This window comes from Panthera leo, chromosome F2 (assembly GCF_018350215.1).
Source record: "Panthera leo isolate Ple1 chromosome F2, P.leo_Ple1_pat1.1, whole genome shotgun sequence".
Taxonomy (NCBI): domain Eukaryota; kingdom Metazoa; phylum Chordata; class Mammalia; order Carnivora; family Felidae; genus Panthera; species Panthera leo.
Window position 1 is genome coordinate 64,603,124 of NC_056695.1, and position 20,164 is coordinate 64,623,287.

The 20,164-nt window shown below is 40.4% G+C and overlaps 1 long non-coding RNA gene across 1 annotated transcript in view; it reads left to right on the forward strand.

The window, feature by feature from the left end:
* Positions 1-410: 410 nt before the first annotated feature.
* The window catches only part of LOC122210804, a 76,385-nt gene continuing 56,631 nt past the window's right edge, over positions 411-20,164 (forward strand). The window contains exons 1-3 of the long non-coding RNA XR_006198256.1: positions 411-616; positions 2,071-2,168; positions 6,489-6,690. This is a non-coding gene — a long non-coding RNA (uncharacterized LOC122210804). The remainder of the gene's footprint in view (positions 617-2,070; positions 2,169-6,488; positions 6,691-20,164) is intronic.

Sequence of the window (20,164 nt, forward strand, 5' to 3'; positions counted from 1 at the left end):
TGTTGGACTGAGGCTAGACACTCTCAGCGTGTATACAGCAGAACTTACTGAAGATGGGGAAACAACACAAGTGAAAGGTAGGAGGAGATACCTTGAAAATGATACTCGCATGTGAGCTCTGGCAATTTCTTTTGTAGAAACCTGCCTTGTTTGTGAGTTAGGCGTCTGAGCTATTATCACATAAAGGAGGCAGCGTAGGATTTTGCCAAAACCTTTGTGCAATCTAGATTGGGTGTGTCTACTTATGACTGCATTTCAGATGTGTGGGGAGGGGTAAGTGACTGATCTCTCTTTCCTCCGCCGCTCAAAGAGAGCAACATTTTTATTATGTCTGCTTTTTTTGAGGATGTAATCTGGTGGCTACCATCATTTTTTTCTTTTATTTTTATGATTTTTTTCCAATAGAAATGAGGACAGGAAGACTGCCCTTCTGAACCTCCTCTCTGTCAAAGGACTTCTAGGGATTTTCAGCATGTGGAGGAAGATCAGAAAGTCTCCGCGGAACTTCTGCCAAGCTGCTGAAGTCACAGACTCTTCCCACACTCCCCTGGGTCTCGTCAATTCTTATCAAGGATTCAGGGGTGGCAGCAGCAGCCTTCCCACTTCAGAAAAGGAAGTGAGTAGAGCAGGGGAAAAGAAAACTAACACTGGGAGGCACAAGGCTCCTATCAAATGTCAACTCATCTGTGTCTGACCATCAAAGAGGCTTAGGTTTGTGTAAAAGTGGGTGTCCAAGCCAGCAGCTCTCAGCTTGATGGGTGCCACAGAGGGGAATGTTTATTTCTGTGCCCATGTTGCAGAAGTCGGGTAGTTGGGAACCAGAAATTAAGGGGAATTTGTTGAGTCAAATTTGCAAACCGTTTGACCTTCCTTAGCTCTGTCTTTAAAACCTAGTCCCATTCATTCAGCATGTTAGGTGCCTGCATAGCTAACAAAGCCCAGCATCCTGGCTTGATACACTGAAGGCTTCTTGGAGGGCTTACAAAGCATTTTGAAGAGTTAAATGTAAATGAATCAGGAACACATGGATTCAATTTCCCTGGAAATTCACATGTGCTTGGAAATGAAGGGGGGCAGTGTCTGGCCAAATGTGCTTTGATTTATCTGACCCCAAAATATATCCCTCCTCTCTCCTTTCCTCCCCTCAGAATCATTCAAAACTTTGCTTAATGTCAAACTATGGCTGGGTTCTTGAGACCCTTGAATCCTGGAGTGGTTTGAGTTCCTGGAGTTAAAAAGGGCATTCAGGGAGCCTTATTCCACCACCCCCTGCCCTCCAACTAAAGGAAAACCATCTCACATGGTTTTCTTCTACTTAATAGGGTTACATTAAAGCAAGGATGTGATGATGTTGGTTCAATCACAAAGCTAACCACCTACTGCGCATCATTTCTGCCGGTAAAACTCAGGTTTGCTTTTTCTAGGAAACCACCACTAGGATAAAGGAGCAGAATTATACAACCATCGTCATCATCATTGCCATCATTATCGTCATACACCTAAAGTTTTGTTCGGGTGTGGAGTTTCAGAACACCTTTTAAAATAATTATCACTTTTAATAGCCATAACTGTCCCTTGCATGGAGTGTTAAAGATTGTTTATAATTGCCTAGAATTATCTAGAACCCACTTAGGGCTATCAGGCAGAGGGATCCCTTAGCAGGGGACCTAGGGGCTGGCCGATAGAGTCTGGTAAATTTGCATCTCATAAGTTTGACTAAGAGTACTTTAGACACAACTATTCTGGTCCCCTCCTTTCTCAGAAATTTCCGATAGAGAAGTTAGAAATTCAACTTTTGACCTTAAAGTCTTGTCGCAGACTGGAATCAAGCTGTGGTTTGTCAAAGGCTAACATCAACTGCAGTAATTACTCGGATAATCAAGAAGCAGCTGGATCTATACTTTGGGTCCCTTGTCAGCATTAATTGATTTTGCCTTGTCCTTTTGCTCCCTCTTGGGCCAGGTGGAGACCACTACCTATTTAAGCATGTACTTCTTCCTGGCTGGCTTTCTCCCTACCCACCTAGTTAACATTGTTCCTTGGTGTCTTTGGAAATGTTTCTTCCCATAGGTTGCAGATTTGTCCTGTGACGATGTTTGCGTGTGGTGACCACCAGCGGGAGCTACTTAATGACCTTAATGATGGAGTGAGGGCAGAGCAGGAAGAAGGTAAGGGCAACTTCTGGCTGACTCTCCAAGGGTATCATGGACAGTTCTCAGCTTTTCTTGCTATGCCTCAGCCATGCTTACAGCTCTTTTCCTACTCCTTTTTCTCTTCTACCTGCATACTCCTAGCATGTTGAATGATTAGCTCCTCCTAGATTCCTTAAAGCTCTGGCTTAAATATCACTTTTTTCAGAGAGGCCTTCTCAAATCACTCTATGAAATGAAGGTCCCAGACTCCTCCCAACTTTTACCTGTAATGTATAATCCTGTTTATTTCCTTAATAACATATCATGATATGTGATGACACTGTTTACTGTCTTTTCAGCTAGGGCTGAAATCTCTTGCAGCTAGGGGTAACTTCTGCCTTGTTCATCAGTTTCCCCATACCTAGTAACTGCATACCATAGCTGATCAGGAAAAAATTACTGATTGATGGATTATTCTAGTGAGCAGTCCAAATGTTGGGGGGTGAGATCAAAAACCAGTCATCATAGTGAGCAGTGACTATGCTTATACATTTTTTTAAAAAGACAGAGTATCTTATCCACCATTTTTACATATATAAAGTAAGAGTCAATATTTATAAGGTGACCTCTCTTAACCATGTGCTCTGTGAAATGCTGGGATAAAAGGCGGAACTTCACATTTTCTATTCATGGCATCATAATTCAATGTTGTAGTATGTGAGGAAGGTTGATATCTCACAAGTCTGATGAAAGTGACGAGAGGGACGCATGAAAATAGTACCAGCTACAATGATGGTAAATTCCTATGTGACGGAAGTGGTCACAGGTCCTATCGAACAAACTTTTATTGAGTTCTGTAAGAGTGTGCGATTAGCTTATTATTCGTTTATTTTAAAAGATCCTTTTAAAGTTCATTTATTTATTTTGAGAGAGAGAGAGAGAGAGCAAGCAGGGGAAGGGCAGAAAGAGAGAGAGGGAGAGAAAGAATCCCATGCAGGCCCCATGCTGTCAGTACAGATCCCAATGCGCGGCTTGATCCCAGGAACCTGAGCCACAATTAAGAGTTGGACGTTTACCCGAGTAAGCCACCCAAGCACCCAATTAGCTTGCTATTTAAATAATGATTATTTTTACCCTAGATGAATGCATAAAAAGGATTAAGATTTTCAAAGATAAATGAAAAATCAGATCTCTTCCCTTTGGGTACATGAAGAGATAAAGAAAAATAAAATCAAAGAAAATAGGAAAAAATGACAGGTCGAAGATTATTTCACTATTCAAAATGTATACCATAAATTTTTTGATATTGTGCTAAAGTTGGTTGTAAGTTTTGTTCTGATTTTCCTAGCAGCCAGTGTAATGAGTAAAATATGATTTAGTATGTGATTTATAGGCAGGGCCAGCTACATAATTTGCTGGCTCCAGTGCAAAATGAAAATGTGGGGCCCCCTTATTCAAAAAGCAGGAAAAATGCCATTAAATGTAATAAAACATGAAACTTTTTCCTTTCTTCCACGCTCTCACTCTAGACCTGTCATGGTGTTTTTTATTTGTTATTTAATGGCTCGCTCCCTCGGGCATGGGAATACTGGCTGGTGGACCAAACTCAACAGGCCCTGGGAGTGTTTCCCACCCCTCAACTGACCCCCACTTGGCTTACTTGCCCACCTGCTGCTGAGTCCTCCTTCCTGCAGCCATAAGACCTATATACTATGCCCTCTTTGCGGGCAAGAAAAACAGTCTGCTCTTCCCACAGCCTGCTGCCACCACTCCCCAAGAATAGGCATCACCCAGAGGACTGAAAATCCTTTGCTAGGGTGTGATCAGGACCCAGACAGGGTGTGAGCCAGAGGTTTGCCCCACCAAGCACATGAACCAAGCATCACAGTAGAGACCACCACTGCCGTGTCCCACCCTGAGACACCACAGGGTCTACATCATCTGACCCCTTCCTTCTCCATGGCCCAGGCTTCTGCACAAACCCTCCCTGGGTGCATAGTGCTCACCGGCCTGGGAGAGAGAGGCCAGGCAGTGCCTGGGGTGCAAAGGAGCAGGGTGCAACAGCAGTATCTGGGTGGGCCTAGGAAGGGGAGGTCAGCTGGGCTCAAGGCAAAGCAATGGGAAGTCAAGAACCTATCTCAGGGAGGCAGGAATACATTGGGGGGGGGGGGGTGCTGCACGTGAGCTAAAGCTTCAAGTTTAGTGCATGCTGCATTGTCCCAAGCTACTTCATGTACAAAATATAAATTTAAAAATAAAATTCTTCAAAATTTCAAAACAGTGAAAAGCATTAAAATCCAAGCAAGGGAACTTTTGAGGATAGGGCCTCAGTCACATGAAGTTGACCCCATTTATAGAGTCTGTAAGTTAAAAAGAAAAAAAAAAATCCTAGTTGCCAAAAGGAAACGCGTCTGACCTTGACACTGAGACCTGAAGACTCAGAGAAATTTCTCATCGAGGTCTGTGCAAAGAAGCCATTGTGTGATATAATTGACAATGTCCTTAGAATTAATGCAATAAAACTGTCATTCTTAAGTACCTACTGTTAACCTTAAAAATAAAACTACCAGTTATTTTATCAGCAAAAGAAATGAGTTTATTAGGAAACAGGGAGTTACAATCCAAGAAGAGCAAGCTATGGCAGAACCCTAGGCGAGTCTAGGGAAGAAAAGGAGAGGAATGCTCTTTTATAGAGGAAAGGGGGATGTTGGAAAGACTGTTATAAGCAAAAAAGTCCATTGATGTAAACTGGCAGTTCACAGTATACTGGCCTCTCATTGGCTTAGTTGTGACTGGCTTTCACTAGCTGGACTGTTGCTGGGCGAGGAGGAAAATCTTTCTTCCTCCTGCTGGGGTGGTAAGTCAGTGGCTGGTTACAAGGTAGGTCTCTTCCTGTTGGGTCTGCAACCAAGTGGTAGGGTGTGAGAGCTCCCCCTGCTGACTTTCTGACTCCATTTTAAGTGAGATTTCCTCGTAATTAATTTTCACACTACTATGCGTCGTCATTGTACTTACTTTACAGTTTGGAAGAGCAGAAAACAAGGACATAAATAAAGAAACTAAAAATCCCCATTCCACAAGCTGTAGGAAATGCTGGACTGCTTTTCCAGACTCCAGCCAATGCCTTTTCTTCTGCACTTCCCTCCCGTGGTTCTGTCATCATCCCACTTTGCATTTCAGCTCAAAGTCTCCTCTCCTAAGGAAGACTCTCCTATTCTCCCAACTAGACCAGGGACCTTTTGCACTCCTCATATTCCCCTCTATTTTAACTTCATGGCACTGTTCACAGAGTTTGTGATTATGAATTTGTTTATATTGTCATTTGCTTACGCTCTACTCGCCCCTGGCTAGACTGTAGGCTCAGAGCAGCAAGGTGTGCTTTGTTCTGCCTCCATCACATGTGCCTAGTGGCTGGCACGGTTATCCTAGTATTCCTGCATCTCTTTGCCGTGGGTAGATTCGATTTAAAAATACCGTATTGAACGCACACTTACTTGGTGCCAGATACATGGCTGCATCCTGGGGATAAAATAATGAGCAAGACTCATGATCCGTGTCCTCAGAGAAGAGTCTGTTCCTCTCCAAACTTCCTTGACAATTTTTGCCTGTGATCTCTTTGCTCCAATCATATACTTCACTTGTTTTTTGAACAGAGTCCGTGTGTTCCCAGAGTAATTCGTTTGATCCAAATGCCATCCTTCCAGATATTCCCTTTTACTCCTATTTTTTAAACATCAGATTGTCTTCCATGTTGTAAAAATGTCTAGGAGCCTCCCCCTGGCAAATATATTCTGCTCTTCAGTAGTTAGAGACTTTAATAGAGTATGTGTTATACCGCCTGAAGACTGCAGTTGTCCTCCCTCTGCCCCCAGCCACCACCTTATCCACAGAAGATATGTTCTAAGACCTCAGTGGATGCCTGAGACCACAGACAACACTGAGCCCTATGTATATTATGTTTTTTTCTAGACATACATACCTATGATAGTTTAATTTATGAATTAGGCACAGCAAGAGATTAACAAATAATAACTCCTAACAGAATAATTATAGCGATATACTGTAATAAAAGTTATGTGAATGTGGTCTCTCTCTCTCTCTAAGTATCTTACTGTCCTGTACTCATTCTTCTGCTTGTGACGATGTGAGGTGATACAATGCCTACACGATGAGATGAAGTGAGGCAAATGGTGTAGGCACTGTGACTTAGCGTTAGGCCACTACTGACCTTCTGATGACTTGATGGAAGGAGGACAATGTGCTTTCGGACCACCATTGACTGGGGGGGGGGGGGGGTAGCTGAAGCCACAGAAAGCAAAAGCATGGATAAGGTACATTTCCCAAACTCCCTTGCAGCTGGGTGTGGTCGTGTCCTTCATTCTCACCAGTAAGTGGGGGAGATGACTACAGCTTCAACATCATGTACTTAAAAGGAAATCGTTTGCTGTCCACTTCAAATTTGTTTGCCTCTTACCTTGGTCTGGAATGTGAACAATTATGGTGGAAACCACACTTCAATCATGCACGCAAAAACAAGTCTCCAGGAAAAGAAGATAAGGTCAGTATTTGGTTACCCTTGTATGCTAATACAGAGGACTTAGTTTAAATCATAGTATTTAACGTGCATGTTCATAAATAAAAGTGCTCCTTTATTTATGGATGTACTATCTTTATACAGTTCTCTCTCACGTTAACTGCAGTCCCTAATTACACATTTTTTTAAAAAAATGTAGAACAAATTGTTCTACAAATTGGACCAATGTCAGAATCCCAAATTCTATTTTTTGAGAAAGGATGATAGTTAATCAGCTGGTAGTTGAAATTAAAAATGGAATCAGTTGAAATTACCTGGAAATAGAGTCTCTCTCCTTTTTCAGCAGGAAATGGGGACGAGGAATCAGTCACATACCTGAGGTGCTCCTAGAGCAGGGGAACTTGACCAATAATGAATGCATACACCTGAAATACCACCTTGAAACAGCATGGATTTTGGTTATCCAAACATGGATAACCCTCAGGATTGCATGTCTGAGGGTTAGACAGAAAGGCTTACCGGTAAAATGGCAAGTCTTTGGGGATTCTCGTTTCTTCTCTCAGCCTCTGAAGAAAGATGTGACTAACTCTAAACACCAGGAATGGCCTTTCTTCCCGTATCATCTCCCATTAGCAACACTAGATCATTGAGTATAGTAATTTAAAACCCTAGATTCTTAGATCTGAACTCCACATTTTTCAAAGTAGGAAAATGATGGAGAGAACAAAGCATCTTTGATTTTTTTTGCCAGATTTTTCAACCTATCAATCTTATTTCATAAAATAATTATCAACTTCACTGTTCCAGAGCAGATCAACCAATAAGAGATCCATAATTTTTTCTACAGAAGGGATAGACTCCCTGGAGACAATTGGCTGAGAACTTACTTACCAATGAAACATTGTATAAATTTTAAAAAGCACCATCACTTGAAAGAAATAGAAGTATAGGAATACTTTCAGCTAAGAGTCATTCCCATAGAAGAGCCTTTCACAGACAGAGGCTCTCATGTAAGAAAATTTTCAACTTTTCACAGATAGAGGCTGTCATGCAAGAAAATTTTCAACTCCTTCATTTTCAAAATTTCAAAACTCCTTCATTCTCCTAGTCTTAAAAATTGATGTTCTCTTTCTGTCTCATACTCCTCTCCCCTCTTCTTATACTCTCGGAAATATTTGATGCTAACATCCCCTCTGACTCCTTTCTTTCAACTGGCTTTTGATCTAAGTTCATCCTCTAAAAAGTAACTTATAAGGCCCTTTGTGATCTATCCCCTGCCTCTGTTTTTATTCATTCACAACCTGCCACTCTGCCAAGTACGATCCCTGCCTTTCTTCCTTGGCAGTTTCTTTAAATGTGTTCTTTTCTGCTCTGGAAGACCTAAAGGCACCCTCACTTCCCACCCACTGCTTTGGCTCCAATACCTTTTTCTGGCAAATTCTTATTTGTTTTCTAAATCTTGGTTCTTCTTCTTGCTATTGTCTCTACCCTCCCTCCTTGCCCCAAATCCTTTCTGTAAGTTCTATTTCTTGACAGTTTTATGTATATGGTCTCCTACATCAATCGCCATCGTTGGTTTGCTGTCTGAGGCCTTTCACAGACCTTAAATAAGTTGACAGCTTGGAGATGTAAACCGATCTTTTTATTGCTAAAGCTTAAAATAGTGCCTTCACATATAGTAGATGTTCAGTAAGTGTTGAGTTAGGAGGTAAAGAGCTGAAACAAAACCTGGCATAATATTTTTACATTTCTCTAATTATACTCTTAATTCAGGTTGTTACCAAATGTCAATCTGTGGAAGAAAAATTAGAATCAAGCCTATTACAGCCAAGTATTTATCTTCCTCCTGGTTTCAAACTTCTTTTAAAAGAGGAATTAGCAGTTCTTTAATACAGCAGCACTATAATCCCCTTTCCAAAAATGCCAGAGGTCACCTGGAAATAGAATGGCTGAGCAAGGATTAAAATGTAAGAATAGGGGACTTTGGCTAAGTTAACTGGATCACTGCATCCATGTCCTTGTTAAATATGCTTTGTGGACCATGACAAGAAAGCATGGTGGGGGGTCATGGGATGAAGAGCTTAAGAAGGAAAGAAGGTTTATTGATTGATAGTAATCAATTCATCTTATACTACGCTTCTTTTCTTCTGATCGCCCCACTGATATTCTTCAACCTGATAACCTTCATTAAGGATAGACAAAAGTCACATGTCTCCAGATATTGTGATTGTTATTTTTGTTACAGAGGCACTCTATTCAGATCTCTAAATACTGGCAATCCCCCACGTAAATAAAAAGAAAATCCCCAGAGTTTTTAAAAAGAGTGGAGAGAACTTTAAATTTTCTTGAAGAATGAAAGATGATATGAAATATCTGTTTCTTCTTTGGAATTAACCGTTTGTATCTGCCAAAGGAGATATTTACCTACAGCCCATGATTTTCCCTTCCACTTATAGACTGAAATCTCAGGTAAAATCCACAAAAATTATTGCTCTAGTTTATTGGTTTATCATAGTGAACTGGGATAAAATGGTGACATTTTGTTGTATTATTTTGAAAAAAATTTTTTTATTTACTTTTGAAAGAGAGCACGTGAGTGGGGGAAGGGTAGAGAGAGAAGGAGAGAGAAAGAGAAAGAGCACAAGTAGGGGAGAGGGCAGAGGAAGAGAGAGAGAATCCCAAGCAGGCTCCCCACTACCAGCGCAGAGTCTGACCCGGGGCTCGAACCCATGAACCAGGAGATCATGACCTGAGCTGAAGCCAAGAATCAGATGCTTAATGGACTAAGCCACACAGATGCCCCAGTGATAACACGTTGCATAGATAACAACCTTGGCTTATGTCTTGGTGAATCTCAGTAGACTTCAGTCAAAGAAGGGAAGTGAACTAAAGGAATGAGTACTTTATGCAACATATTCTGCTGGGAATCTGAGCTGAAATCATGAGACATAGAGACAGACAAAGTAGCTGCCTGATAACTATCTTTTATTTACATTGAGCTGGGCCATAATTCTTTTTGAGTTCCTTGAAGTCCCCTGAATCATCAAATAGAGCTTCCATTTTCTTAAACTTACTTGAGTAAGTGGTTATAAACAAATAGCAAAAGAATTTAGTGTGCTTAACAGTCTTCTTATGTTCTGAGGGAAGAATTAGGCACTTACTAACTATGCCAGGGACTATGCTTGGAACTTTACATTTTATATACATATAAGATAAATATGAAAATGTACATAATGTATTTCAAAAACTTTACTTATAAGGTAGGCGCTATTAAGTCCATTTAACAGAAAAAGGAAATGGAATTAAAAGATATTAAGTCACTTTCTCAGGGTCTTCTATCTTGTAATTATGGGAGATAGAATTCAGGTCTTTTTTTAATCTCACAAAAAATTTGTCCAAGTTCTTAGCACCATCACAACGGGAAATCTTTCAGGAAATAAAAAGACAATGAAAAATATACAGAGAATGGAAGGAGTAGTGAATTTTACTTTAATTAGCATTGAGAAAAATTAAGCCCGTTCTTCTAGACATAAAACAGACCTAAATTGTGCGGTTGGGGGTGGGAGTGGGAGAAGATTAAGAAGAGGAAGAGGAAGGAGAAAGATGAAGAAACAAGAATGGTCCCATGATGGAAACTTTACTGAATTAAAGTACTGAGGGGATTACCAAAGCTGAATTTTTTGAAATGTACTCTTTGAAAACAAATAGAGCTAAAATGCTTCACTCACTTAAAATTGACTAATAAAAATAGTCAACAAAACCAACTGATGCTTTAACTTCTACCTTTACTCATTATACTTAATGAAGCAAAACCAGGTCCCTGTATGAATGATTTAAATATATCCAATCTAGTGCTTACCCTATCTAATTTCCTTCTTAGGATTTTCTTGTTGTAGGTCCATAACTCCTGAGCCCAGATTCTTAAGCTGTTCCTTGCTTGCCTTGAAATTCTATGTACTTGCCTCAAGATCAGTGTTCACATCAGTGAAATTTAGCTCCACATATTTGGCTTGGTAATGTAGTAACGAAATACACAGGAGCTATGATCATTTGTGCTTAGGAAACATGAGTTTTTGCAAAGTTAAACAGTTTTTAATTTTTCCTTGATTATTAAGTTACAGAACTTCTCCAAGTCCATTCTGAATCTTCACATGCAGAACCTCTCAAGTATTTTGATACCAATTTCTTCTTTTGGAGGAAAAGCTCATGATACTTGTGTTTGGGGAGACATCTAATGAGAACTCTGTTCTTGACCAAGATTCCATAAAACGTGGACCTGGGACTACCAGTTGATATTCAAATCTTGCCTGAATATTTACTGCTGTCTTTTCCTGTGCTACTTTTTAGGGTTGACTTCCACCAGAGAAGGAAATATGGCAACCATTATCCCTTCTCAGGCATTAGTATCTTGCTCTGTAAAAATCCCTTTTCTTCCCCGAGGATCCGAAAGACCAGAAATATCCAAAGTGGCTTCTTTTAAGTGAAAGTTTGAGGATTTCTTTTTTAAAGTCAATCAAATGTAATATAAAGACATTTATTTGAAATCTGTTAGCATCAATTGGTAATATTGTGTCATCCAACTTGTTACTTAACCTTTCTGAGGCTTACATTTCCTATCTGGGAAAACTACATCTACATCATAGGACTGTAGTAGGAATCTACAATGTAGTGAATTCTTTCATGATATATCTAGGCATCACAGTTCCCTTCTTTCTTACTCAGTCTCCTGCGTGTCTCAGTGTATTATGTCTTCCTGGACTGATCTTCCAGAAATCTGAATCACACCCAGTACATGTATTCCCCATTGGTTAATGTCTGTCTTTGCAAATATTACCTTACCAACTTGCATGTGGAAAAAAAAATTAACCGGATAATGAAAACTAAATGAAGAATTCAGACATTCAAAACAAGGTCTTTGACCCCAAGGAACTTATATTTGGAGTTACAAACATTTTGACAAATTCGTATATAAATGGTATTAATAGCACAAGGCAGTTAATGATACTCAGAGAAAGAATAGAAGTGAAGATAAATGGCTATAAACTTCCAGAGGAATGAGAAAATGAGGAGGTAGGACCCGAGTTTCAAATTCTTGAAAGGGTATGGTCTTCCCATGGAATCTGCAAGGCTCTTGAGAAGTTTGAGAGTGATGATGGAGATTGTTTAACCTTACTATGCTTCTTCAGTGTGCACATTTTGGGTAGATATTTCTGCCCCTGAAGCATAGTAAGCTTCTGGCTGGTCTGGATCTGAGTTCTTAGCATTGATATGGTCATAGGTAACAGCTGGAGAAAGGGAGGCTGTGGGGAGTCCCACACAGTGGAGAAGCAAAAGTATGCCTGAGATACCCATAAGATTATAACTATATTCTAGCCACTCCACCAGCCTCAGAGATCCATGTAGATTGTTTTTCATCTTTATCTGGTTTCCCAAACATAGAAAACATAGGTAAGTTTATGGAGAAGAGTTTGGCTCTAGCTGGCAACCTGAATATTTCCTAGATCTAGTTTAAAATACAGAAACAAAACGAAACCTTGGAAAACAAGAATGAAAAGACTCAAAACAATGGACTTTTAGAAGTCTCCTCAGAAATAAGTCATGCTAATTTAATGGAACAATAATATGCTTTTAAAGTTAAGAGCCATAACATATGGCAGGGAGAGCATGATGCCAAAGGAAAACTATAAAAAGGCCTGCCGTTCACCAAGTCGTCACTAGAGGGGGTGGTTGCACACAGATAGCATTCACTTCCTGGGCAAGTAGTTGGCCCTCCTACTGTGCAGATTTCCCACCTCCACTAGCGGGTCACAGCTCTTTGTTGCCATGGGAACCCCTAAACAAGGGGTAAATATGTCGACAATAGCCATAGACAATTTTATTTTTCATCCTTTTTTAATGCATGGCAGTCTCCGAGCACTCCATCTGCAGCCTGATGTTGCTCACTGGCCTGTTAAGTCTGGGCAGCACAAGCCATCCATTATTGCTAAATGGTATCACAGCACGTAGCTCTGTTCACACACTGTGGTGCATTGTAAAGGTCCCTGCTCTGTGGAGAGAAAACCTCTTTTTTTCCCCCTCCCCTTTTTCCCTAGCTTGCTCCCCCTTCCAAGTGCAGCTGAATCTTCAAATGTGGATAACTCTTGAGTCTGTCTGTATCAGGCTAGTAGACATTCACAATGATTAAGCGTGGAGAAAGCCAATTTAATTTGGGGAAAAGAAGAATTGAAAAAGAGCCATTAGATTCATTCTTTGGGGCTCAAAGGTAAATGTTTGGGGTGGTTGGAAAATAGTTAAAATAATTTGACTTACTAAAGCATATTCTTCTCGATGAAGTTTGTGATAGAATTAAGGGTAACAATTAAGGCCACAGCCAAGCTTGTATAAAGACAGTCCACTTTGTAGGAGACACAGCTCTAAGTCATTAGGAAGAGCCATAGCCAAGGATGTAAACTAGGCAGAGAATGGGGCTGTGCTACCAGTAGCAAGTTTCCTTATTATCTATGCCTTGACCTCTGTGGTTGTGTCCATTATTTACTGTGTACCTACTAGGTATTATGCACTCCTCTGGATACAAGTATTAGTGGAGATGACTCTGCACCTGTGATGCTTATGGGCAAGGACACTTTTATCCTCACAGAACTGGACCTGATCCAAGGGCAAAATAAGGTTGCTGTGGCAATAACAGAGATGCCTAACTCATAGTTAGACCTCTCCTCTCCACCAGGCCCTCTTCTCATATAAAATGAAGTCATTCCCATGGAATGACTAGGAGGAGAAACAGGGCTTTAGACCTGGTTCTTGAGGTCAGGAACCAACTCACGGGGATCACAGAAGCACCGTTGGTGTATATGTTGGTATGTGGCACGTGGCACTAAATAAATTTGTGCTCACTAAATGAAAACCTATAGGAATGGATGGATGGATGGATGGATGGATGGATGGATGGATGGATGGAATAATTAAATGAGTGAAGCATTTTGAGGATCCTTAATGGATTTGTTTAAAATGGAAAAATATTGAATACCCATTGTATCATAGAATGACAAACCTGGATAAAAAATAAAAATATTCAACATTCAGTCTTTAATTTTTGCTTAATCTCACAAGTTTTACCTTTTAGTGACCTAAAATTTCTTTTATCACTCTAAACATCAGAATATTTAAATCATGGCACAAATATCCATCTTTAGGATGGTAAAAATTCATGTGTAAATTATTAAGAAGAAGAAAGAAAATTATATAATTGGCTGTCCAGTTTCTGGGAGGGGTGTTCTAAATGCCATTCCTGTAGAGAATTGCTGGCCTTTCCTTGAAACTTCCATTGACAATCTGAGTTCCTGGCACATGGGAAATTCCCATCTCAGACTGAGATTTCCCAGAGAACACAAAACTAAGAAAGGTGGAGGTATCCTTGGATTGTGGGCCATTATCATCCAGCCATTGATGCTACTGTGATAATGCTGGCCAGTGTTGGCTTTTTCCTAAAAGGGCCTCAGGATATCTACTTAACTGGAAACACACTCAGCAGTTATAGCCAAGAAGGGCGACCTTTCCCCAAATGGTTCTTGTTTTGTGATTCAGCATGTGAGTCATTTGATTAATAACAACTTCCTTTCTGTCCCAGACACCCCTTGGGAAATTTGGATCTCTTCTGATTTGGGGAGGAATCCTCAGGTCAGATGCTAAGACTTCAGGTTTGAGATATTTTGCCAGTAGAAACAGAGATGATGGACAATTGCTGTAGCTTACTAAACTACAGAGAAACTGATAGTATCATGGTAAGAAATCACATTTTGACATCAGAAGGTTGCCTGTCTTACAGGACAATTTTGAAATGTTTGCAGAAGAATGTCATGCTACTACACTGATGGAAACAAGCACATGTGACTGTTCAGAGTGGAAAAATCCATTCATACATTCATACATGTCATGGACTTTGCCCCGCAGCATTTACTCCACACCTTCCTTTTTGTATAGGAACCATAGGGTTGAGGTAGAATGGACTCACCACCAGTCCTAAGGGTGAGTCTTAAGTGCATAAGCTAATCCTACCCCTCTTGGGACAATACTTCGGTTAAAAATAAGCACTTAACCAGATTTAAGTTAACCATGACAGGGGCACCTGGGTAGCTCAGTTGGTTAAGTGTCCGACCCTTGATTTTGGCTCAGTTCATGGTCTCACGGTTTGTGACACCCATGTCAGTCTCTGTGCTAACAGCGCAGAGCTTACTTGGGATTCTGCCTCTCCCTCTCTCCCTTCACTCCCTCCCTCTCTCTCAAAATAAATAAATAAGCTTTTAAAAAAGAAAAAAGTTAACCAGGACAAGATATTTTCCTTGTCCTAAGAAACCTAGATCATTCCCATCAGCATGAAGCTAGCAAGTGTTCCATGGGTTAAAGAAAGATTTTTTTTTTCCCCTGGGCACAGAAAAATATGTACGAAGCTCTGAAAACTGCAGACAGCCATACTGTAGCCACTTGAGGAGCTCAGCCTTAGCATGAGTTCACAGGAAGAAAAGGAACCTGGAAAGAAGCTAGTTAATCAACAGGCTCCTGGATTAAACCAAGATTGTTCTGCTATATTCTTTTTATATAAGCTGATATATTTCCTTTATTATTGAGACCATTTTGAGTTGGGTTTTCTATTACTACTAAAAGAGAGAATGCTTACTGATATGATCAATTGATTGGTCATTCAATCATTTATTCTCTAAATATGGACTGTTTACTAAGTCATAAAGACAGGTTATTCTTTCCCACCACGAGTATAGTGTATACTGAACAGGCAGACAGAGAAATGGAAAATAAATGTGTAGCATGGTGAATGCTGGATGCAGACAATAGATCCAAGGCCTAGTGGGAGCAAGGAGAAAGTACCCTAACATATGCCTTGATGGAGGCAGTCAGGGGAGCTTCTTGGAGTAGATGGCATTGAGATAGTGATTAGAGCAAGAGTTGGAAATAAGGCAAGTGAGGGCAGTCCAGAAAGAAGGAAACATGCCTACAAAGAAAATTAGGCACAAGAAACCATGGCTTATTTGATACAGTATGTATAGCACAAAGAGCAAGATAGGGGAATGGCCACAGATGAGGCTGGACAAATAGCCAGGGCTAGATGTTAAAGATCTTTCATTTAAGATAGAAGGAATTTTTGCTTGTTGTGAGGAGAGCTGTTAAAAATTCTGACCTGGGGCGCCTGGGTGGCTTAGTCAGTTGAGCGTCCGACTTCAGCTCAGGTCACGATCTCGCGGTCCATGAGTTCGAGCCCTGTGTCGGGCTCTGGGCTGATGGCTCAGAGCCTGGAGCCTGCTTCCGATTCTGTGTCTCCCTCTCTCTCTGCCCCTCCCCCGTTCATGCTCTGTCTCTGTCTCAAAAATAAATAAATGTTAAAAGAAATTAAAAAAAAATTCTGACCAGAGCTTCCATTTTTAAACTACATATTTTATGAGTTCTTAGCCTCTATATGATGGAGAGTAGTAAATCACTGTGGTAAAGAATATGGGCTTTAGAGTAAAACTCCCTGGTCTTAAATTCTGGTGCTGCTCCCTCCCAGTGTCTTGGTTTTCTCATCTGAAAAATGGGTGTGATGGAGTTGTTAATGAGATTTAAAGAACTTCTCAGTATAGTGGCAGGTGTATGGTATACTAATAATATATAATGATTTTATCTAAATTCCCTCTTGCTGATTTCAGTTCCTAACAATATTATGAATAAGGTCCTTTGGCCTGATGGACAAACTAATGTATTAAAAAAGCTGTCCTCCTGCTACTTTGTTATATAGTGTATAGGTCTTAAATCTGCGACTTTGCTTTAAATGTTGGACATCCGTTGTTTCATGCAACTTAGTGAACTCTTTGTCCAGGCTTGTTAACTTTCAGTTCAGCTATTATTATGTTTCTGGAGTGACATGTGCATACCAATATGTAGGGTAGCCCATTTAGAATTCATTTTTTATGTTTATTTATTTATTTATTTTGAGAGAGATGAGAGTGAGCAGGGGAGGGGCAGAGAGAGAGGGAGAGAGAAAATCCCAAGCAGGCTCCATGCTGTCAGCTCAGAGTCTGACATGCGGTTGATCTCATGAACTGTGAGATCATGATCTGAGCCAAAATCAAGAGTCAAATGCTCAATCAACTGAGCCACCCACACACCCCAGTAGGGTATCCCTACTGGGGATACATTTAAAGGTAAAGTAAAGGTATTACACACTTTGCCCCAAAATAATGTATCTCGTACACTAAAGATAAGGTGAAAGGTAAAGATATAGTAAAGAGGTGTGGAGTAGGACAGCCATAATAGTTTATGACAGTTCTATGAAGTAAGCAAAGAGAGTTGTCCACGTTAAGATTTGTCTGAGTGGAATAAAGGAATCTCGATGTATGAGTGTGCCAGGCACAGTTGATATTCAGCTGGTGTTCACACCAGGAGGGCCATATCAGTTAAATAAATAATAAATATATAATATATATATGTATATATATATATATATATATATATATATATATATATATATATATATATATATAACATAACAATAAATAATAAATATTTTTAGTGTCTCTGGGTCAGGCATTCTTATGATTAACCCATGGCTGTGCCATAACGTATATTAAGTATTTTAAATATCATCCTTGCAGCTAAGATTCCCACTCTACACACTTAAAACTCACAGAAGAGAGTGCTGTTGGTAGGCAGAAACAGTGGGCTGAGTCAGTATTATTTGTGTGGGAATTGAGTTCAGGGGAATACAAATCCACAAATTGCAGATGAAGTATAGGAAAGGATCCTGGGGATCACAGCAGTGCTGTGGGGATTGGGGTCTCAACTGCCAAAGACCTAGGCTGACCTGGGTTGTGTCCCACCTTCTCTCTTTCTAACCGTGTGATTTGTACAAGTTACTTAACTTCCCCGCGTCTCGGCTTAGATGAAGGAATGAAGACAATGATTCTTACCACAAAGAGTTTCTGGGAAAAGTAAAAGAGGTCATTATCTAGTGTGGTATCTTGCATAAAGAGTAAATGTAAATGTCACCTGTTATTGTTATTGATCGCTGGCTAGCAGGGCTGGGAAAATCAGTCACTCAATATATTACAACCATTTAAGCAAAGAGTACAAAGTATGGATATCTACTAAAATCTATCTGTTGCCCAACAACTAGAAAAGTTTTAAGGAATTTTTAAGGAATATTTCCAGGATAGCTCATTCCACCTTAGGCATACTATATTATTCAAGGGTTCAGCAAACTCTTGAAATTAAACTTTGTCCAGATTGGAGCAAACACAAATTCCAGTACATTTAATTTTACTCTATCATAACATTCCCAGACCAGGCAAGGTGTCCTGTTCATACTAAATGCTTGGTGAATGTGTGTTGAGTGCATGAATACACGGGTAGATCTCAACTGAAGATTAGTACCAGAAATCAAGCACTGCCTTTAAGATGTAACTGTTCTTGACATGGTTTTCTCTCATTTTAACTTCACTTTTATGATTTTCACATTCAGTTGTGCCTTGTCATATGATTCTTTTACTCATGTACTTTACTTTTATCCTTTACTGAGCTCCTTTAAATCCATCAGTGCCAGGTGGATAATTGATTCTCAGCAAATATCTACTGGATATTAAAGTAACCTATGAAATATTGTATTCAGTTTTAAGATGATTTGTCCTTCAATGGTTATGTACACCAAGCACATATAACATCCCTTTAGTTGAGAGATGATGACACCTGCTCTCAGTGACTTGTGGGTCACAAGTGCTTTGCCTCTTGGACTGGCATAAGCAGGGAGAGAGACTCAAGCTGTATAGCCCTACATGGCATACTTCTGATCATGATAGTTACCTGTTCTGAATCATTCTAGCTTTTGTTGCTTCCCCATAGTCTGCCAATGCCAGCAGTAGGATGGTCATCATGGCTTCCTAAGCAGGACCAAGCCCAGTATTTGCCCACTGTGAACAGTACCCTTTATATAGAGCATTGGGGCACCTGGGTGGCTCATCGGTCAAGTGTCAGACTTCGGCTCAGGTCATGATCTCACAGTGCATGGATTCGAGCCCCGCATTGGGCTCTGTGCTGACAGCTCAGAGCCTGGAGCTGGCTTCAGATTCTGTGTCTCCCTCTCTCTCTGCCCCTCCCCCACTCACTCTCACTCTCATAAATAAATAAATAAATAAGTAAATAAGTAAATAAGTAAATAAATAAATAAAATAGAGCATCTTGCCTGCTTCAATTTGCATTGATAGGGACTTCCTACGGAGTGCCAGCTGTTATGAAATATATAATCAGGCAAAAAGTCTGCAGAGATGTAGGGCTATTAGAAGGTATGGAAGAAAAAAGCATTTCAGATGGCTGAAATGACATCTGAACCTCTACCATGTTCCCGACCTTCCTCCTTCCTGGTATGTCCATTTGAAAAAGCACCTTCGCTCAGAGATGTGATGAATGGAGAAGGTTCTACATCTTAACACAGTAGGATCTTGTGAGTTGCTGACATTTGGCTCACAACAGATACCAGTTGCCCAGTAGTTAGTTAATACACATTTTTGCAAAAGAAAATGGGATAAGCCAAAGTAACTTGAACTTATGCCCCTGCTTGCTGACTCTTCTTGTTTCATACATCCTTGCTTTTTGACTTTTCTTTCTCAGATACTGCTTCTGTCAACTTATTTTCTTCTGAAATAAATTCCTTTCTTCTTGTGAGCTCTTTGGATAAGACAGTGTCTATTTTGGAAGTTTCACAAGCATATGAAGGCACCAACACTTTTATGCATTCTCTTGGCCAACTGGGGAGTTTCCACTTTGCAGCTACTTCAAAAGAGATCTTGGGCCATAACTCTAAACAAGTTGTGGAGAAAGGGAGTTTCACACTGCCATTTACTCATTAAGACAATAAGTGGGTAAATTATTATCCATGCTAATCAGATTCAAAGAGACGGGTATTTTTTTCTTTTTCCTGTTTTTAATGTTTCTTCATTTTTCATTATCTCTAGGAACAGTATATTTTCAGTTAATTTGAGTTATACACAAGTAAAATCTAAAATAGCTTTAAAAGGGGTGCCTGGGTGGCTCAGTTGGTTAAGCGTCTGACTTCGGCTCAGATCATGATCTCACAGCTTGTGGGTTCAAGCCCTGCGCCGGGCTCTGTGCTGACAGCTCAGAGCCTGGAGCCTGCTTCAGGTTCTGTGTCTCCCTCTCTCTCTTCCCCTCCCTGACTCATGCTCTGCCTCTCTCTGTCTCTCAAAAATAAATAAAGGTTTAAAAATTTTTTAAATAAATAATAAATAAAATGGCTTTAAAATGTAAACCAGGAGGGGCGCCTGGGTGGCGCAGTCGGTTAAGCGTCCGACTTCAGCCAGGTCACGATCTCGCGGTCCGTGAGTTCGAGCCCCGCGTCAGGCTCTGGGCTGATGGCTCGGAGCCTGGAGCCTGTTTCCGATTCTGTGTCTCCCTCTCTCTCTGCCCCTCCCCTGTTCATGCTCTGTCTCTCTCTGTCCCAAAA